This window comes from Amblyomma maculatum, chromosome 7 (genome assembly GCF_055883805.1).
Source record: "Amblyomma maculatum isolate TAMU_Amacu chromosome 7, ASM5588380v1, whole genome shotgun sequence".
In the NCBI taxonomy this organism is placed as follows: Eukaryota; Metazoa; Arthropoda; class Arachnida; order Ixodida; family Ixodidae; genus Amblyomma; species Amblyomma maculatum.
Window position 1 is genome coordinate 116,202,341 of NC_139350.1, and position 18,032 is coordinate 116,220,372.

Consider the following 18,032-nt stretch of genomic DNA (forward strand, 5'->3'; position numbering starts at 1 on the left):
CATTGTGAATAAACAATTTGCATGTGACTCGGAGGTTGTATTCTGCCAATTTTTAACCCAGAGCTAAGTTTCTCACTTTCAGTAGAGACTAGTGCTCTTGTAAAGAGACTAGAGACTAGTGCTCTTCAGTAAAGAGACTAGTGGAATATTGTCATAACTAGAAGCACGCAGTACTCCCCAGCACCTACATCTAAAAAATTCTGTCGCAATGAGGTGCTCGCATGAAATTTAACCTCTATTTTGAACTTTGTGTCAAATTATCCGCTTGCATAGCAAAGAATACAGATAATATTTCATTTTACTTGGTGAGGCTGAGGTATTCAAAATTCTTAAGATTGGGGAGAAACTATGCAAGAATATCGCAAGATATTTTACCAAAGCGCATTAATAAATTTCCAGTTATAAAATCGTGGAGCTTATGAGCTTTCACCCTACACTTCCGCAGTTTTAACGTGACCTGAAATGTACGCACGTCGCCGAAAACCTCAAGTGTTATTTCGTGTTTCCCTTCGTTTTGCGTTGTGAACTTGCAGGTCATCCCATATGATGCGAGAAGCGCAAGACAACGTTGGCACTCCCCTTTTTAAAAATTACCAATTCGAACTACTTTGGCAATTTCTCTTCCTCTATAAGCCCTTTTCGCTGGTTCATGCAGCACATCTTCTTGTGGTACAGGGCTTGCTTGTTAGGTGTATTGTACACCTATTCTATAAATAATATTGTAGCAGCATTTTGATACTGTGCCAGGTAGCACAAAATAGGCTATGTCGTGGGGGCTTGCGTTGGGCCCGTGGGGGCAGCCCATATGGGCCCCAAGCGGGATTTGCAATACGTACCCAGGCGGGGGGGGGGGGGGCGCGTGGGCTGCTCAATTTTGCCGCGATTGGTCCCAATCTGTATCCGTGTGGGCAGCCCAAATAGGGCGTCCCGCATTCAGCCCAGATAGCTGAATATGGGCAGCATACCAGAATCATTATTGGGTCCTGCGTTTATGAAGGCAGTGCCGCCCCGTTGATCAAGCTTGGTTTTAATCCCTCCAATACCTGAATTGTTCCGGAGCGGGCTTTGCGGAGCCCATTCCGTTTCGCGCTCGCCCACGTGCTGCCATCATGGATTGAATCTAGTATTTTTGGGGCTGCCCAAGTTCCAATAATCATCAAGTGTGAAACATTGAGCCCTATTTATCTTGTATTCGACGCTCAGGAACATATAAGAAATTTATTCTCAATTCAATACAGTTACGTGGGCTGGCCCATATCACCCCCCAAGTGTTGGTCTGAATATTTATTTCGGTGGTGTATGTGGAATAATAATGGCGCAGGAAACATTTTGAGGTAGTTCAGCACATACTCGTAAAACGGAACAGTTACTGCTGCATATTTTCTGCCAATACTGCATAATTAACGTAATTTTTAGAGTAAAATTATATAGTCTTTATTCATGGCATGGATATGCATAGAATGGTTATGTGAAAAATCCAGCAGATGCAGTTAGCGGCTGGTATAAGATGAATTACATAAATAAAATACTGCCTTAAATATAGGGAGAAGACGTTTCAGAGCGGTAAGCCAACCTACGGCCAATTTGGGGTCCACTGCGGCCTTTCATGGGCCGCCTCAATTCGGCTTATCTTATTTTTACCGCATGGAGCCCGAATAATGGTGAATTTGTCTGTAATTAACCCAACAAATACCCATGTGGGCAGCGTGGAGGCATGCCCGCTTTTCAGCCCGGATGCAAACCATGCGGGACCTATTCAGTTCTCGAGTGGGCAGCCCCGTTTGGGCTAGCCCGTCTACTATTCACTTTGGGCCCAAAATTGCATCGGATGTGCACTAAAGTGCCCCGCAAGAGACCGATGCGGGCAGAAGCGGGGAGGAGCACTTTCCTGCCCCGCTACAGGCCATGCGGAAATTATTGAGATTTTTGGTGGGCAGCTCCATTTGGGGCAGCCCAGGGATTTTCTGCATGAAGTCTACGTTTCCGTCTGACCTTCCCCCGAGAACCCCTCAAGGGTCCCATGTAGGCAATGCGCGGGCATACCCGTATTTAGCCCCGCCGCGGCCCATGCGGCACCTATTGCGCTTTTGAGTGGCCAGCCCCAATTAGGTTAGCCCACGCTTTTTCTAGACAAAGCCCAAATTTTCTTTGCATCGGCCCTAAAATTCTTCAAGCGGGACCCTTGAAGGCCAGATGTGGGAATATGTACTCAGTTAGCTCTTTCCACGCCTATCTGATGCCCAGATGGAAAAAGCAGGGGCAAGCCCAAATTGGGCTAGCCCGCTTGATCCCTAAAGGGGGCCCTCATGGGTGTTATCGTGATTGCCCAAGAACAACTTGCCCATACGGGCCCCAGGTGGGCCACGTAATGTGTGCTACTTGGGGTAGCATAAATAATAATATTGTAATGGTTTGTCTACAGTGGTGTTGGTAGAAACTGGCGCTACCATTTCGGTCATGTGTTTATATCTTGAAAACCATTTGAAGAACAAAACTATATTTATTTGGGACAAAACTGCTAGTTTTATGTAGTGAGGGGAGAGTTATTGTATCCGTTGGGGATTCCCAGCGTGAAAGTATTTTTTAAGGGCACAGTATTTCCGGCGGATGTTGCAGTACTGCCCTGATCTACACTTGACGTAATCTTGGGAATAGATTTCCTGCGTATATGAGGTGGTACAGTTGATTGATGGACGGGAGCGCCGTCTTTGCGTCTTCCTTGTGAACTTTTGGAAGAGACGTTTGGTCTCTGTGTGATGCAGTCGTACCAACACATTCTGCACGGGCGTCCATGTGTCCTGCTCTCGTGACAATAACTACTCCTTTGAGGCTACTGAGCCTTTTCATTTACAGTGCGTAAAGAAAATTTTGTTAGTGCCGTATTGTTTGGTTTGCGTGAAAGAGGGCCGTACCGACTGTGGACGATAATTGCCCACCGGAACCGGTGGTTTTTCCAGCTGGATTTACATTACCTCATGTAGCGCAGCTATCTCGAGTCATGTACCTCTCGTTATGCCTTTCCCCGAAAACTCCGCTTTTCACTCACCCGCGGACCAGAAGCTTGTTCCGATGATCAGTGAATCGTTGAACGCCTCAAAACGCCAGATCTTGTAGAACGTCTTCTTCCAGCACGATTTTGGCTTCAATTTCGCGCAGTACGACTTCTCGCAACGTTTTGCTCCATCTCGCGCCCGCCATATGATTCACACGAGATCTCTCCATTCAATCCGCCAAAAAGCCCTACCGAATGTCGCCGTCCAAACGTAAGGTCATGGCCGACACGTCCAAGACATGCTGAACAGGGGCGCAATTCCGGAGTCTTCCAGTTCTTGGGCTGCGCCCGTGATAATGGTGTAGAAAAAAAGAGGAAACAAGGAGGTTCTGCATCCACTACCGTCGCCTTAACTCCAGCACAAAAAGGATGTGTATCCTCCGCGATTTTCCGACGTCGCTTACTCTCTGGCGTCCATTCTCCGAAATGACGTCCCTTTCGATTGGGACTTATATTGTAACTCGTCTTTTCGGTAGCTGAAGTTTCTACTGCTACGGCATATCAACCTCCCCCCCTCCTACGAAAGTCCACAATGATGAAAGTAGGATTGGTGTCGGTGCTGTGCTTGTACAACGTTCAGAAACCCGCCAACATGTAATTACGTATGTTAGCCATTCCCCCAGCAAACCTGAGCGTAACTACTTTGTTATGAAGCAGAAGTGCCTCGCTGTAGTTTTCGCCGTTCAGCGATTTCCATGCTACATCTATGGGTGCCATTTCAATATTGTGATGGACCATATTGCATTGTGTTGGCTCGTCTAACTTCGTGATCCATTCGGTTGTCTGGCACTCTGGGTCCTTCATCTGCAGGAGTACAACTTCACTTTTTCGTACAAGAGTGGCCACAAACACGCCGATGCAGACTGTCTTTTAGGGCTCCCCCTTCCTGCGACCGAATGTGACATCACCGACTTCGATCACTACAAAGCCTCCGTTGAGCCTGAGTTTCCCGACGGCTCGGCTCTGCGTACTGCGTAAGAGACAGACATAAGCCTCGAGCAGTTGCTTGCGGCAGCGCGGGATTCAACAGTTGCCAGCCCATTGTTTCTCCATGATAACCTTCTGTACAAACAGGCTTAGTCAAACAACGGCTGGAATTTTGTACTCGTGGCTGCGGAGAGCCACCGCTCGTGCATCCGGCGTACAATGCACGACGACCCCACTTCCAGTCACATGTGCTCTGCACGAAAGCGCCACCGTGCCTGCGGCAGGTTTTATTGGCCGAAGATGCGACAGACCACTGAGCGATATGTGGCGATCTGCACTGAGTGCCAGCGGCACAAACTCCCTACGTCCGCCCCAGAGGGCCTGCTGGATTCTATGATTCCACCACGTGGGGCATTCGAGAAAGTCGGAATCGACCTTATAATTCCTATACCGAAGCCGTCCGACGGAAATCGTTGAATTGTTGCTTGTGCAGACTACCTCAACTGCTGCTGCAAAACGGCCGCACTTCTTTCAGTCACCCCTAACCACGTGTCTTTGTTCTTGCTCCGTTCTGTCACCCTGCGCCAAGGACTTCCGCCGTTGATCACCAGTGATCGATGCTGTCAGTTTTTGGCGGATGTTGTGGAAGAGCTTCTTCGTTTGTGCGTCTCTAAGTTTCAACATTCCACACCATATCACCCTCAAACCATCGGCTTGACTGAGCCCACAAACAGCCCACTCGTCAAAATGCTCTACGTTGATTGGATCTGACCACAAGAACTGGGATACCATACGGCCGTTTATAACGTTTACCTTTCAAACTGCAACACGTAAGAAGACAGCCACAGCTTGTTTTTTATTCTATATGCCCGTGCTCCTCGTTATTTTCTAGGCACCATTCTTCTTCACTCCGTCCATGAAGAACCGTGCCTCGCCGAAACTCTTTGTCGGGCCGAAAAAGCTCGCTGGCTCACACGTTTGCGAAGTATCTCTTCGCAAGAGCATTCCACAGCCCGCTACGACAGCCGGTATTGTTTCTTACGTCTCAGTGCTAATATCCAATAAACGCAAGAGCCGCTGAAAAGGACCTTCGTGATGGTAATTAAGTCGGACGCGAGCGCTGTGCCCGGGGAGCCTGAAGCTGAAAGTTTCACCAACCGCGGTGAGCGAAGACCGGCTGATGGTATTCTTTTAATGTATTACGTCTCATTTCACAACACACATAATATTCATCCTGGACCAAACTTGGTAGAGATCCTAACAGAACTGTAAGATCTCATATTTTATAGTCTTCTTCCAAACTTTTGCACGAAAATGGCCCGAAATAAGGAGTTTTTTATACAAATAAGAAAAGTTTTGTTGCTGCTGCAAGTGATATTAGACAGTTCTCTTGAACGACTTGTACACTCAGGACACGCGCCAGAACACTAAGAAGAATCTAAAACCAGGCGCGGTAGTCATCAACATAATTTGGAAAGACACCAAGAGCAACAGAAATGAAGGGAGTACAAAAAAAAAGAATACGGCGCGACGTACGAGGATAGGGGAGGCCCGCAAACGACAGGAGGAGCACTCATATTTTTTGTCATTTGTCCTCGTGCGTCACGCCGTATTCGTTTGTGAATCATGTTCCAACAAGCCCAAACAAGCGTACTTGAAGCGAGTGCATTGCTCCCTTGCTGAATTGTTAGGAAAGCGTACTGGATCTAAATGAAGTTCAGCCGAACGGTCAAGAAAAATTCAGTTTATTGCTGAAACCGCGGTACCACCTTGACTAAGATCGAATTCTCACGGACAGGACTGGAAGATTATATTACAAACGTTTTTGTTTAGATACTGGCGATGTGATAGCACAAGGGTGTTAAAAATTAACTTGAATTTATTAGCATTCGTTCATCGATTGCGTAGCTCTCATTTTACTTCAACTACCTGCTTGCTAAAAAGTACCACAGGTGTTATGGCGGCATAAAGTGAACCCAGTTTTACCTACACGAGCTTTGCCAGTGTACCAAATGTCGAAATCCTCAGCGTTTGGCCGCTGTAGTATATCTGACTGACGGCAAAAATGGCCTACTGTATCGCCAAACCTTACGGCTCTTTAGAGAAGTCATTTCTGAATAAAGAACATGGTCAAATCATCCGTGCAGAGAAGGAGGAAGATGAGGAGGAAAGGCAGGGAGATTAACCCGTAAAAGCCACCGGTTTGCTACCTTGCACTAGAGAAAGGGGTCAGTGGATATAAAAGTTGTGAGAGAAGGATGGCTGAAGTTAGTACAGTCACATCACATCAGTCATATCACTTAACATAACAGCAAACTCATAGCCTTTCGATTAGGCTTGTGCTTTTCATAAAGCGGAGCAGTGATATGGGAGGCCTTCACCGCAGACGACCGCCGTGGCCAGGGACCTCGAATCCTAATTTCAGTCAACGGGCGTCCATCTAGATGCTCCAGCGTACGGCACAGACATTGTCTTTCCTCAGTGTATATGGGGCACTCACAAATAACGTGGCCTATAGACTCGTCGCACCCACAGTTTGTAGATGCAGGGCTGTTTGCCATGCATATCATAAAAGAATACGACTTTGTGAATGATACACCAACCCACAGGCGGCACAGCAAAGTTTCTTCGCGTCGGGATAGGCTAGGTGGAAGCTGGAGCTTCAGGTCAAGGTCTAGGGATTTTACGCGGCAGCGCGCTAACTGGCCAGAATTCCACAAGACCAGTGTGTGGTCCCGCGCAAGTGCGCGAAGCCTGCCCGCTGCGTCTGCCCTGGAAAAGGAAATCAACACACAATCGCCGTCTTGGTGGACTGTTCGTGCGACCTCGTCCGCCCGAAGATTACTCGCTATGCCGCTGTGTCCTGGAAGCCATTGGAAGATGATCTCATATGTCCTCCATTAATTGCACAGTGATGAATTTGTCGTATTTCCGCAACGAGTTGTGCATGGGCTCCACGGCGAAGAGCCGCTTTATCCGTGCAGAGCGTTGTGGCAATACGTGTGGGGTGGTGAGAAATTGTAAGAAAATTTAAATATTGTTTCTACGAGCTGTTTATTGAATTGAGTTTGACGCTTCATAATAGAAATCGTCATATCTAAAGTTGACCTATAGAAATACAGTAGACTACCACTTGAACAAACATTAAGTAAACAAAGTATTCAGTTCTACAAAGCTTAATAAATTCCCCACCGAAGTTCAATTGAACGCAATTGAACGCAAACGCCCTTCATTTTAACGAGTTTCAGTTACTGCTCATTTCAGTTCTACGAAAATGTTCCGCAGCTTCATCCTGCGTCTCCTACGTCATGCGCAGAATTTTAAGAAGGACAATCCACACTTTTTTAACACTTGTGCGATGAGAACCAAGTATTTTTAACGAGTTACGCACTCTGGCCGTCGTTTAACTTTAAAACGAATTGGCTATCTAAGAAAGCTAGATTTGCATGCTTAATTGACTCCACTGTCTTAGCCTGTCATAGCCAGAGTACTAAGCCTTATAGTTCCAAGAAAGGCACACGTATGCATGCTGGTTAACCGTGATCTATTGAAGCTATGATATCATTGGAGTAAACGAAGGCCTCTGTTGCCCAGCAGACCGTTGTGCCTGACAACGTTCACGGGAGCTTGCACACAGTGACAGGTTGAAGACCACTGAAGTCCTAACTTCAAACGTGCTGCAAAAAGTACCATATCCTACGCTTGCAAATGAGCGCAGCGACAAATAATTGCAATTAGAATCATTTGAAAATACCATTTCCTTGTAGCTAATGAACACAAGCTTTCACGCACTTATTTTAGTTCAGCGAACTTTCGCTTTAATGAACCTTTTTCTAAGGTCATTTGAAGTTCGCTCAAGTGAAGTTCCTCTGTATAGCATTAGCTAGCTGTTTTCGTCTTATGTAGAAAGTATCACTCTCACATATTTGGCGCAATTGCCTTTTTCGTGAACTTAAAACGCGTTGCCAATCAGTTTAATGAAGAAAATGGAAGCAACATTAATAACAACGCCAGGGCAATCGGTTGGGCGAGTATTGTGCGCGGCTCATCTCGGCTTCATAGTTTGTACCGGTGATATCCAAGCGCTAGAAAAGTTTTTGTGCTTCGTAGTATACGCGAAAGGAGATAAATTAACCAGACGAACGGTAGTTATTTCGTGTAACTGGCAGTGCAAGCTGAGTTTTAGCGTAGCATCAGGCTAGTTTGCAGCGAGAATCGTAGAAGCAGGCAAACTCTATATTACGCTGGCGCACCGCCGCCACCACCTAACTGTAGTAGCATTCGGGTAGCATTGACGCTGAGTCACGTGGCCGAAGCGAGAGCCAATTTTCGACCCATTGTGTTCTCACGTCTTTCTCACCCGCTCGCTTATATAAGCTCCTTTCGTTTGTACGAATATCCGGGCTCACGTTTCTTTCTCGCCAGATGACACGGTAAGCGTTGAATTGCTATCGAACCGGCCTCCTATACTTCCGAGCTGGAACCTCCCTGAACTGGTCCTCAAGTGCCGAGCCACGCATCGTAATGCCAACGAGCTGGCGACCGCATCTACGGGCAGCTACACGTACGTTTGGACCAAAAATGGTGTGTATCTCAACCACACGAGCTCGTCCCTGCACCCGGAGAAGGTGAGAGAGCCAAACGCATACACCCAAACCAACCAGTCCATCCAGGGCGTCTACCGGTGCGGCCTCAAAGCACTTTTTTCGGGAGACACTGTCTGGTCCAAGGTTGTCACAGTGGTACTAGAAGGTGAGCCTACCGTTCACGGCATCTTTTTTCTTTGACGCTCTCTCAGCATCGTCCAAAAACCTCAGCATTTTGAGTAACCTCAGTGGCTTGCATACAAGACAGTTTTGGAAATAATACATCTGCAGCATTTGTAGAAGCCGTTCATTCCAAATTTCAATGCGACACTATAAATACTATCGATCGCCAATTCAGCTGAATCAGAGTGTTGGTTGCTTGAGCCAACCAAACCTAGTGTTTATTGGATTTTTCATCTTTTAAGCAGCTGAATATTGTTTAAACACGATGGCTGTGATAAAGCACGTTGCTAAAACTGCAGTCACTGATCATATAGTTTCAATACAATTATGAAAGAGCACCGATAAAGGGTTGAGGGGAAGATTCAGTTCACATTCCGAGCCAATGTTTCGACAAGTGGACTTGTCTATTCCTGTACAGAGCAATTATCAATGGCGGAGGTTCAGATACAATTTTGCTTCCCAGGAAAAAAAGTCAGGCAGGCGGTAGGACGGGGGTGAAAGGGCTAGGGTAAATGAAGGAATGTTTCTTAAGTACGAATTTCTGAGCCTGGAACTGGCGATCTCTAGGCATGATAAAAAAATAAAAAGCAGCAGCAGGAAAACAACAATGCGAGTTGATGATGAGTAAGCACCTGAAGCCGGTTTGATGCTGACATGCCTTTCGTGAAGGGGGATGGGCATTCCAAAGGGCCGCGATAAAGAATACAGCTGCAGGGGAATAGTTACAAAGAGGTTTCCGCTAGGAGTTAAGAAGGACGAAGAAACAGAATATTGACACATCATGTGAACCATACACGCCACGCCTGACACTATCAGAAGAAATGGATTCATGGAGGAACCAAAGTAAGAAGTGAAAAAAAGAAAACATGTTTGGGAAAACAAGTGCAGCTTGTGCTATTGCGTAGTGAGGATAGAGTATGCACTTGCTGTAAACAAACTGTAATATTCGCGCTATATGGGATATTTTTCTCAGGTAGTTACTGCGCAGATGGGATATACTTAAGGGATTCTTTTGTTCCTTTTTGAATATTTATTTCTGTTAGTTCCCATGTTCTAGATTTTTTAATTAGATTTACAAACGATATTTTCTCTCCCTTTAGATTTAAAGCCTGGTAGGAGAATAAATAAGTTAATTTCTTAGAACTTATGGTCTTTCTCATTAAAATGCTGAGAAACTGCTTTCGGGAGGTTTTTGTCTGTGTCAGCCTGATGACCATTTGGCCTTATATTCATTGCCTGTCCCCTTTCAAGCAAGGTGTGTGAGCGTCAAGCTTAAATTAGCTCTTGACTCATCGTCCACTTCGCATTGTCGTTTTTCCAGCTGCTGCCGCGTTTTATTTTCTTTTTCAGGCTAATCGATCACCGGTTGCAGCCTCTGAAATTCATACCGAAAACAAATTCTTTCACACCTTGCTCTACGTCTTCCTCCCCCACCCTCCTCTCTGGCTTTCCTTCATCGGAAGCAAAAGAGTATTTAAACCCCCGCCAGTGATGATCGCAAAGCCCAGACGAACTTAATTCCACTTGCCGAAACGGTGGCTCGGTTTGCGAGCTGCGGCTCTCCCTCAAACCTTGTTCAGCGCTCTTTCATACTGTGCAGATATCTTCATTCTCTTGTTCTACCCTGTATCTTCAGCACAATTAGGTTCATATAAGACACGTTTTACGCATGGAATTATCAAGTTGTGGTGTAGCATAGTGCGCCTGCTCTTCCGTGTTTAATTAATGCGAATAATTGGGCTAAAATGATAACAGTGAATTCGATATTACCGCTAACAGCTTGTAGGCTATGTAAGATTGCACTGCTCTAGCGGTAACTCTGAATCAAGCCCTTAGAAACCAAACTTTAAGGAAAGCATAGAGTAACGTTTAGGCTGATTCTTCAAGATTGCTAATGAGCTCGTTCGCTGTTGTCTGTAGCCATCGTCCTGCCTCTGTCGAAAAAATTTCAGAAGTTTTAAACAAATGTGAAGAGTTGGGGGACGGTCTCAATAAAATCAATGTTGAATGGCAGGTTTCTCTTGGGGGTGTATTTTCGAAAATATAGATACCTCATGAAAATAAATTTGTTTTCATTTGCGCTCGAGCCCGGACCCTGTGTATAACCAGCGGGTAAGTGTCGCATATGCCACGAAGTGTGTTGTAGCTGCGCATATAGTAAATGCATTGTAGTGCGCGTGACCTACTATTTTAGTTTATATATCGGGCTAACTGGTGCGAGAAAACGTAACGTGAACAGAGCAAGTGAAAGACGAAGAGCGTACCAGGTAACGCAATATAACCAGTATGATACGTCAACTTGACCCCCCCCCCCCTTTTGGTGTGTTTACTTAGTGTGTCCGCGATGCGTATGGGGATGTAAAGTAATAACAATTTTAAAAATCTGCATAGCTAAAACAAAATAACCTAGAAAGAAACTTGCGGAATGAAAAGGCGGCGTTAAATGTGCTATCGTGGTTACATTTAATGCGTAGCTTAAGCATCCTAATTTTTTTTCGACGATATGGCGCAAATACATGAAAGTGCTCCTATTAGTTCCGACAAAAAATTGATTACAAAGCCGACGTAAAAACAAAAAGTTCCCGCTGGAATCTTGACACAAGACCCCTGAATTTTGTGTACAGTGCCCTAATTACTCAGTTAAGGTGATGGCTGGAGTATTCATTTTTTCGTCATGCTTATCACGAGGGTATTTGCCAGCTGCTTCCTCGCACATAGAGGGCATGTATTGGGAGTTGTGCACTTGGAATTCACGGGATCGGATACAACCTGCGTAATGTGACTGGTTTCGAGGTAGCTTACTCAATATGAACGTGGACATGAAAGGGAGAGAGGCCGAGCGCTAAATTGCGAATGACAAAAACTGCAAGCGAAAGGACGCGCTCGACAAACTGAACATGCATGCGGAGCTGTCGACCGATTTGAGCAGGCGGCTAGATTTCCTTTCTGAATGTAGTGCTTTGCGAAAATCTTCTGTTAAGCAACAAATCCGCGGGTCTTTAATCGAGAAGCTTGCAGTTTTTCTTATCGCTGTAAGTGTTCCCATTTTCTTTTTGCGGAGCCTGAGCCGCCTTGGGACGTTATACCCCATAACTCAAGCTAACCAAACTTGCTTTGCGAAATTCTTAACTACTCCCTGCCAGCAAAGGGCATGATCGTTCTGCGCATCGGCAGATTGGATCATTCCCTGCACTATTTCCGTAATGGTACCGTGCCATAATGCATAGTTATTACAATTAAAAAAGATGTCCGTGAAAGCAGGCCTGCTGGTTTCTGCTAAGGCGCATTCAGCGATAACTGCATTTAAATGGGCTTGGGGGTTGCTAAAGAACTCAATCGGTTTCACGGCGGGTTAACGCTTCCGCTCTGAACGTCATTGGCCTGAATGCTGTGAGCGAAACTATGTAAGCAGGCAGGACCTATTAGAACACGATGTTGAACCATCCATCTATTGTTGTCGCTTATTCGTTAGTGTCAGCAAAGACGCAGGAAAGGTCAGGAGCCCTCATACCGAGAGTCAGGCCCGATAGAGCCAGCTCATCGTGGTCGTCTTTCAGGTCCACTTTGCGCCACCTGCACAATGAACAGCGGTGTTGAGAGACGCAAACGTGCTGTCTTTGAAGTTTTGTGCTGCATGAGATTGAAGAATATAGATTCGTCCTGGGTGGTAGACCTAATATATTCTTGATGCTCTTTAGTGTATAGGTGAAAGTTATCTCTCACGTTAACATTTCGCGCGAAAAGAAGTAGCGAGCAGAGCAAAATCACTTTACTGTAGCCGAGACTTTGTTCCGGTTTAAAGAGATTTCAGTCTCAAGGCTATGTTTTCTTGCTCTCTTCATTTCAGACTTCGACACCTACAGTTTGACGGGGCATCCGATAGACGGCAAAGCGCTTGGACCCATTCAATTCATTGGCAGCAGTTTTAACACTTACGCGGAAGAAATCGAAGCAGTGCTTCAAGGCACGGACGTGGATGGCTGGAGCTACTCTGGAATGACAGCGCAAGTTATCTCGCTTACCCGCCACGTAGCTTCACGCAAAATTATGCGCATTTTGCAAAAGGCAGCTGCGCTACGCATTCTGTTGCTTTACATACCATAAGCATTGTTTCTGAAATGGGGGTCCGCAAAACCAAAGCTCCCCCCCACTTCCAAAGAAAGGCTGCGCGATAGCCCTGATCTCTCTGATCACAGTTATCTAGGGTTAAATCAAGGTGGTTCAAAGCTGACTTCAGTTTCTCGATGCAAACGAAACATGAGAGGAGCGAGATATTGGACAGCGCGAGAGAGAGCTAGGGAGAGGCAGAGCGTTTACTGCGTTTGTTTTACATCTCTTCATATATACCCCGGGCGCGTCATGCTCGCGCTATATTATCTAGCAACGTCATCAGAGAGCGTTATAAATGTACCTGGCTCCACGAGGCCTTCACCAGTAACCAGAAAGCAGTGTAGCAATGGCTTTTACGAGAAGCACAATGGCTTAATATCCGCTCCTTTTGGGTGGACGGTCGCTACCCCATGTGCAACGTCAGCGATTCCTGGGCGTTATGATCGAGAGTAATCTCTTTTGGTCACCTCAGATTAAAAAACTTCGTGAGAGGACCACAGCAACGTCAGATTTCAGATTTATGGCGGGAACACGATGGAGCAGTAACTGTCGACCAATGATTCTACTTGAAAGAGTACATGTTGAAGCTACCCTGCGCTATTATTTGATGGTGCTTCAATGACTACCTCTAACAAGCAAGAATATTCTTGAGGCCATGCGAACAGCAGCTTGCGGATATACCTCGGACTTCCAAACAGTTCCTCCGCATCAGGAACGCTAGCAGAATCAGGATATCTCCCTCTCGTTGTGACGGCTGCACAGGAAACTATGCGTTCCCATCCCCGACATGTCCTCTAAGGAAAGAAGCACTTATTCTACCGTATTAATCCGATTCAGCGTAACTCTGCCTTGAGAAAGGCTGTACAGCTTCGGCCCCTGCCTACTATTATTCAACCAGAATATATTACTGCCTCTGAAATTTCCTTCCCGACACTCTCGCCTCTAAACGTGAGGACGTTTATTCCAGATATAACTACAAAGAGCCGCATGCAAGAGGCACCTCTAATGCAAGCTGCTCTCGCCCCGCCCCCCCAACTTCACCGAAAAACATATACAGCAAACCAACATATTAACTGATAGTTCAACAACTGAAGAAACTTGTTGCGGTCCTTATGTGCCATCAACAAGTCATGTCATTTCTTGCGGGCTGCAGCAGAAGACACTTACCACAGCTGAATTTCACGGTATTACAGAAGCTGTTTCCTAAACGGTGCGCAGAAGCATTAGTCAATGGGTTGTCGTTGCCGGCTCTATTGAATCTTTGCAAATCCTCTCCAGCCGTTTCAAGAAAACTAATCAGCAACCGGTTTTCCTTCACGTCAAATATCTACATTATTTGGCTAACACCGGAGTCCAATGCATAACATTTCTGTGGATACCAGCACACTGTGACATTCTAGCCAATGAAGAAGCAGATGAAGCGGTTCGTAAAGGCCGCCACATTAGATATATTCGGACCTTCATCACGACATTTGATGTTATCCAACTGGGTGTAAAGTTTCCTTTTGAAGAAAAGTATCAGCTCTGGAACTTATCTACAGATCACGACCAATTGCTCCATTCACTAAACTCACATCTAATAACAAGATTCCCTCCCATATTTCCTTGCTATTCGGAGACTGCACCACCGACTTCGCTTGAACTGTGCACTTACAAATGACTTGCGATACCATTTTCGTCAGACGAACAGTCCCCATAGTGACAACTGTGGCGCAATAGAAACAGTACAACATATCTTGGTTGAGTGCCCTGCGTATGCTGACGAGCGTGCTTACTATAAACATTGCATGGAGAAGTTATCCCTAGTGGCTCTAACATGGGAGAGTATTTTGTGTCCCTTAGTCTGCCCTACCAACAGAGACGAGCAATGAAGTGTCTGTTTCAATATTTAAAAGACATTGGTCTTGACAAGTTATAGATTCACGCATTTTTCAAAATATGACCTTTGTGCGTTTGCTGGTAACTGTCACGCATTTTTCACGCTGTGAAGTTCGTAAGCTCACTTGTAGCACTGCGCATCTCCTCAGATCACTGTTTAGCATTACTCGACGATGAACTTTATTAGCACGCATTTAATGGTCGCATTCCATCTCCCCCTACTGCTATTTCTTTTATATTCAATACCTCTCCAATTCCTCCTTTCTCTCCTCAGTACCCTTTCCCATAAATGCCGTGCACATTGTCTGCTTTTCATTAGAGTTCTCTCTCTCTCTTTACCGCGTTTTTTCCTGGAATCGGTGAAACTCGCGCTCTAGCTACACTGCTCGACAGGGCTGTGAAGCACTGTGTCTCGAGTATCCGACGAGCGAGAGGCGCTGTTTTGAAAAGAATCACTGCATAGTGGCACCGAAGCGTCGCCACTGACCTATGTTGTCTGCAGGCAGTGGTGCGCTAACTTACTAAACGTGCGTTTTTAGAGGCCAGCTCAGCCTTGAACCAATCTCCATTACGCGACCTATGCTTCGGATCTGCGGAAGCAGTCAACACAAGATCAGAGCACAAGATCTCCACCCCTCGCCCTCAAGGTGTCCTCCACCACTTACACTGGTTCGAAAGGGTCCTCGACGCATATATAGATGAAAACCACTGCCGCAGGGTATTCCTGTACGAAGTGGGGAATTTTCCTGCTGCATTGCTCTCGTAGAGGCTATTCTTCACCTGCTTCTTAATGGCTCACCCAGGTAATATGGATAGTATAGAATACTTTACCTGCTATAAATTCTCTAGGGCTACAGAGAAATCAGGCGCAGGACAAGAGCAAAGAAGGCCCACATCACAATGGTGGACTTGCAACTCGCCGCTAATATTGTCATCCAAATTTGTCTGCGGGCCGATTCAACGAATAGAAGACAACTGTGAAGTGGTGACTGAGGAGTGGATGCGGGGAAAAGGGACACTGGAAAAGGTACATGACCGACATTAAAGTGGCTGCGCAAAGGAGTTCATGCAAGAACTTTGGAATAGGATAGCATCCTATCTCTGTGTTAAAGAATACATTGTGCTGCGTGACGCGAGCAGTCGCTTATCCCAGTCCGTTTGGCCGGGTAGGAGCGACAAATATCCCCACTGCTGCTATGGTAACTCACTTCAATATGGTCCCACCGTGGTGGCTGAGTAGCTAGGGCGCTTGGTTGTTGTGCCCACAGACGCGGGATTGAATCCCGGCAGCAGCGGCCACTTTCAATTGAGGCGAAAAACGAGGCTATCGTGTACTGTGCGATGTCAGTGCACGTTAAAGAACCCAAGGTGGTTACAATTTCCGGAGCCCTTGCCTACGGCGTAACTCATAACTTGTCTTTGGGATGTTAAACCTCATAAACTAAAGTAAACTTATTTCAAATGAAATTTTATTTCTGCATTCGTACAGCGAGTTAAGCTAAAGTCATTCCTTCAACGAGAAGAAACTTTGTCAGGGCCTTATGAACGGATTGAGTTAAGCTTGGCAGGATCGGCCCCGAATCATAGTCCTTTGTGTATTTAGTATGGGGTGCGCTTATAAATACATGAGCTTTACCAGCCGGGCTGGCTTATTGGTGATGGCTTGCGTGGGTTGGATGCAAGGCATCGGGACCGAATCGGTCGCGGCGGCTGCGTTTCGACCGGACGCCACATTGCGCACTGCGGTGCTTCGTAAATACCTCCAGTGGGTCGAAATTTACCCTGAGCCATCCACAACACTGGCTTATGTACTTCTTTAATTCTCTCACAAACCCTGCCCTAGTGGTGCTGTTTGGGTACTAACGCTGAGCGAATAGAAATTACATGGTTCGGATGAAAGACGATAACTTTGAAGAAAAGGTTTGTTATCTGATATTGTTTTCCTCGTGTGGGAGGAAAAGAGAAAAACATGGAACATTATAAATGGCCCTAAATATGGTATTCGGCAAATAGTTTAGAGGGTATTGCAATTGTAGCAGACGGCTATGCCTAAAAAGGTGCGCATAATTTTCTAATGTATTCTAGTCCCAAAACAACTCGTGGTAGAGTCAATACACCCCACTAATCTGTCAGCTCAAAAAACGAATTAAACGACATATCGGCCGCACTTCTGATCTGCTTTGCGATGTGGCTATATATGGAGTAAACAATTTGAAGCTGTTTTTATTCAGCTGCTGTTTTCTAACTGCTGCGTGCCTATCTTAAAGAATAAAAAAGCTAGTCCCTTTTCGGCACTTACAACATTATACCCCCGTATTTATTACTTTGGAAAGAAACACATAACAGCCCTATGTTATCTTGGGGTTTATTAGATATAAAGCGGAGTATAGCATTGCAGCATTACGAAACGTCTCGGATCCGGGTGAGATTTGGGGAAAACCTCCCTGAATTCAGACCACTGGGGCGACATACGCTGGCTGCCGGACGTTGTCACCCCCGGGGTCTCTCTGACACTCTCGCACGCACAACTCTTCTCATATACAGATGCGCTCATATGTGGTGGAAACCGCAGCGGCGGCAGTTCGGCATTTAAACACACACCACATAGGCACATCTCTCTTGAGAAGCACTGGCTGGTCTCTGGCGTGGGAGCATGGGTGCTTGAATCCACAATAAACCCTTAAATGCTAACTGTGCTGAAAGGGGAACAAGACAGAATTAGATCAATATGTTCGCCTGTATTGAGCTCATGGAGACACTACATGAGAATCCCTAATGCTCTTTCACGATTTCTCATATTCTTCAATTTTGTCATAATCCTGTCATATTCATCTGCTGAGAGTCGACCTGTTGATAAGTAGATCCACTCGACAATTCGGATTAAGAAGTTAGAAGGCTCCATGCGAACATTGGCTTTTTGGAAGAAAGCTGTCATCAGGTGCACACTTTTTCTGGCAGAGCCTTAGCGAGCATCTTCGGACACTCTGGTACTACACAATAGACGTTAATAAAATGTCGAATTTTTAGCCTCATTGCTTCTTCTTTAGTAACCACGCAGGATGTTTGAACCTTGATCATGAAGCGACTGAAACGCTAACCGTTGGATGTCCACTATCCGTAAATTGTAGCTTTCCCCCGTATGAGCATTCTTTGACTGTCAGAGTGCACGTGAAAATTGACAGCATCATTACTACAGGCCAGCTAATCACAGTCATATCGGGAGCCAACGCTTAAATAAAAGCATATACGTGAAAAAGAGTTCATGGAAGAGTCTTTCGCCTATCATGTAGTAGTAG

General features: G+C 45.8%; 1 pseudogene across 1 annotated transcript in view; it reads left to right on the forward strand.

Annotated features, from left to right (window-relative positions):
• The window catches only part of LOC146184505 (uncharacterized), a 217,826-nt pseudogene that overhangs the window by 86,770 nt on the left and 113,024 nt on the right, over nt 1-18,032 (forward strand). Inside the window, exons 6-7 of the transcript XR_014708872.1 lie at nt 8,405-8,731; nt 12,596-12,752. The product of XR_014708872.1 is annotated as an uncharacterized LOC146184505 (transcript). The remainder of the gene's footprint in view (nt 1-8,404; nt 8,732-12,595; nt 12,753-18,032) is intronic.